Raw genomic sequence first — 4,184 nt, forward strand, 5'->3', positions numbered from 1 at the left:
GTGTTGGCTATGTTATGTGGTGTTGTAGTTAGAGGATGATAGCAGTGTTGGCTGTGTTATGTGGTGAAGTAGCTAGAGGATGATAGCAGTGTTGGCTGTGTTATGTGGGGATGTAGCTAGAGGATGATAGCAGTGTTGGCTATGTTATGTGGTGTTGTAGTTAGAGGATGATAGCAGTGTTGGCTATTTTATGTGATGATGTAGTTAGAGGATGATAGCAGTGTCGGCTATGTTATGTGGGGATGTAGTTAGAGGATGATAGCAGTGTTGGCTATGTTATGTGGGGATGTAGTTAGAGGATGATAGCAGTGTTGGCTATGTTATGTGGGGATGTAGTTAGAGGATGATAGCAGTGTCGGCTGTGTTATGTGTGATGACGGTGAGGCGCTATCCAAATTCAACAGTCACCTTACAGGGATTTCAAAATTGCGCGTCAAGGGAACTGTAAGCTACTGTTCAGATGGGTTTAATGGAATAGGAGTCTGACATCTGGACACTGACTGTAGGTCTATACCCTCTCAAAGAGCCTAATCTAATATTAACTCCTGCAAAATTAAGCATTTCTTGCAGTAAAATTATACACCAAATGTACATTTTTACTGGAACAGGAGTGGAGAAATATGATGTATTTCTTTCAGCATCTTGAGAGAATGAATGCTTGGTTTGGGACTGTCTGTGAAGGTGCTATCTTTATTAGCATCATAAAGCCAACACTAGTCTATTTCAATCACATCAAATGTGCATCCAATCCGAACTGAAATCTTATCAGAAACATGTTGGGTAGTTTTCACAGCTTTTACTTTCCTTCAACTGAAATGTGTCTTCCGCATTTAACCCAACCCCTCTGAATCAGAGAGGTGCAGAGGGCTGCCTTAATCAACATAGCTGTGCTACGAAGGCTCATAGGGGTGTTATGACACCTCACAGGGGTGGCGCAGCACAGGGTGCTCAGATAGCCAATGGTTAGGTGATCACATGGTCCTCATGGAAGACCAGGTGTGTTTACAAACAGCGTCTCAGTGATATGGTTCATCTGTCACACACCTTACATAACCAGGGATGGAGCACGTAGACACACACACCAACACAATAACACACATTAACCCCTATTGGTGTCTGAGCTGTCTCATGGCTCTCTGATGAATCATTATTACAGACGACACGTCCGATGTGTGTGTGACCTGGTGTTTGACCCCAGAGTGCGTGCAAAGATTAAGGTGTGTCACACCCGCCTACACACAGTAACACAGGGAGACAAACACAACAAACCCTTGTGCAACACACAGTATACTCACGTTCATGGAGGCGTGTGTGTGTGTGTGTGTGAGACAGGTACACACTCCAAAACTGGTTCTTTCAGATTCTCCACATCCACAGTATCTGGCACTGCCATAACAAGGTTCTGTCGCCGGGTCGAAGAAACAGAGTGTTCTCACCTCTTTCCCTCAAACACACACACACACACACACACACACACACCACGGTCACAGAAGGGTCAAACTGTTTCTAACCTCAGTCACAGCACAGTCAGGATGTTTAACAGCATCATGTAGCTTATTAAGGGAGAGGAGCACTGACTAGGAACAACCAGGTGTGGATGTTTACAACACAACCACTACAGAACATCAACACATATTTTCTCATGGCGTGCAAACAAACTGGACCCACTATTCCCTGTATAGTGTACCCCTTCCCCTGTATCCTGTATAGTGTACCCCTTCCCCTGTATCCTGTATAGTGTACCCCTTTCCCTGTATCCTGTATAGTGTACCCCTTCCCCTGTATCCTGTATAGTGTACCACTTCCCCTGTATCCTGTATAGTGTACCCCTATCCCTGTATCCTGTATAGTGTACCCCTTCCCCTGTATCCTGTATAGTGTACCACTTCCCCTGTATCCTGTATAGTGTACCCCTATCCCTGTATCCTGTATAGTGTACCACTTCCCCTGTATCCTGTATAGTGTACCCCTTCCCCTGTATCCTGTATAGTGTACCCCTTTCCCTGTATCCTGTATAGTGTACCCCTATCCCTGTATCCTGTATAGTGTACCCCTTCCCCTGTATCCTGTATAGTGTACCCCTTCCCCTGTATCCTGTATAGTGTACCCCTTTCCCTGTATCCTGTATAGTGTACCCCTTTCCCTGTATCCTGTGTAGTGTACCCCTTCCCCTGTATCCTGTATAGTGTACCCCTATCCCTGTATCCTGTATAGTGTACCACTTCCCCTGTATCCTGTATAGTGTACCCCTATCCCTGTATCCTGTATAGTGTACCCCTTCCCCTGTATCCTGTATAGTGTACCCCTTCCCCTGTATCCTGTATAGTGTACCCCTTTCCCTGTATCCTGTATAGTGTACCACTTCCCCTGTATCCTGTATAGTGTACCCCTATCCCTGTATCCTGTATAGTGTACCACTTCCCCTGTATCCTGTATAGTGTACCCCTATCCCTGTATCCTGTATAGTGTACCCCTTCCCCTGTATCCTGTATAGTGTACCACTTCCCCTGTATCCTGTATAGTGTACCCCTATCCCTGTATCCTGTATAGTGTACCACTTCCCCTGTATCCTGTATAGTGTACCCCTCCCCCTGTATCCTGTATAGTGTACCACTTCCCCTGTATCCTGTATAGTGTACCCCTTTCCCTGTATCCTGTATAGTGTACCCCTTTCCCTGTATCCTGTATAGTGTACCCCTATCCCTGTATCCTGTATAGTGTACCCCTATCCCTGTATCCTGTATAGTGTACCCCTATCCCTGTATCCTGTATAGTGTACCCCTATCCCTGTATCCTGTATAGTGTACCCCTTCCCCTGTATCCTGTATAGTGTACCCCTTCCCCTGTATCCTGTATAGTGTACCCCTTCCCCTGTATCCTGTATAGTGTACCCCTTCCCCTGTATCCTGTATAGTGTACCCCTTCCCCTGTATCCTGTATAGTGTACCCCTTCCCCTGTATCCTGTATAGTGTACCCCTCCCCCTGTATCCTGTATAGTGTACCCCTTCCCCTGTATCCTGTATAGTGTACCCCTATCCCTGTATCCTGTATAGTGTACCCCTATCCCTGTATCCTGTATAGTGTACCCCTCCCCCTGTATCCTGTATAGTGTACCCCTTCCCCTGTATCCTGTATAGTGTACCCCTTCCCCTGTATCCTGTATAGTGTACCCCTTCCCCTGTATCCTGTATAGTGTACCCCTTCCCCTGTATCCTGTATAGTGTACCCCTTCCCCTGTATCCTGTATAGTGTACCACTTCCCCTGTATCCTGTATAGTGTACCCCTATCCCTGTATCCTGTATAGTGTACCCCTTTCCCTGTATCCTGTATAGTGTACCCCTATCCCTGGATCCTGTATAGTGTACCCCTCCCCTGTATCCTGTATAGTGTACCCCTATCCCTGTATCCTGTATAGTGTACCCCTATCCCTGTATCCTGTATAGTGTACCACTTCCCCTGTATCCTGTATAGTGTACCCCTATCCCTGTATCCTGTATAGTGTACCCCTTTCCCTGTATCCTGTATAGTGTACCCCTTTCCCTGTATCCTGTATAGTGTACCCCTCCCCCTGTATCCTGTATAGTGTACCCCTTCCCCTGTATCCTGTATAGTGTACCCCTTCCCCTGTATCCTGTATAGTGTACCCCTCCCCCTGTATCCTGTATAGTGTACCACTTCCCCTGTATCCTGTATAGTGTACCACTTCCCCTGTATCCTGTATAGTGTACCCCTTACCCTGTATCCTGTATAGTGTACCCCTCCCCCTGTATCCTGTATAGTGTACCCTTTCCCTGTATCCTGTATAGTGTACCCCTTCCCCTGTATCCTGTATAGTGTACCCCTTCCCCTGTATCCTGTATAGTGTACCCCTATCCCTGTATCCTGTATAGTGTACCCCTTTCCCTGTATCCTGTATAGTGTACCCCTATCCCTGTATCCTGTATAGTGTACCCCTTCCCCTGTATCCTGTATAGTGTACCCCTATCCCTGTATCCTGTATAGTGTACCACTTCCCCTGTATCCTGTATAGTGTACCACTTCCCCTGTATCCTGTATAGTGTACCACTTCCCCTGTATCCTGTATAGTGTACCACTCCCCCTGTATCCTGTATAGTGTACCCACTTCCCCTGTATCCTGTATAGTGACCCACTTTCCCCTGTATCCTGTATAGTGTACCACTT

The sequence above is a fragment of the Salmo trutta genome, unplaced genomic scaffold (genome assembly GCF_901001165.1).
Source record: "Salmo trutta unplaced genomic scaffold, fSalTru1.1, whole genome shotgun sequence".
In the NCBI taxonomy this organism is placed as follows: domain Eukaryota; kingdom Metazoa; phylum Chordata; class Actinopteri; order Salmoniformes; family Salmonidae; genus Salmo; species Salmo trutta.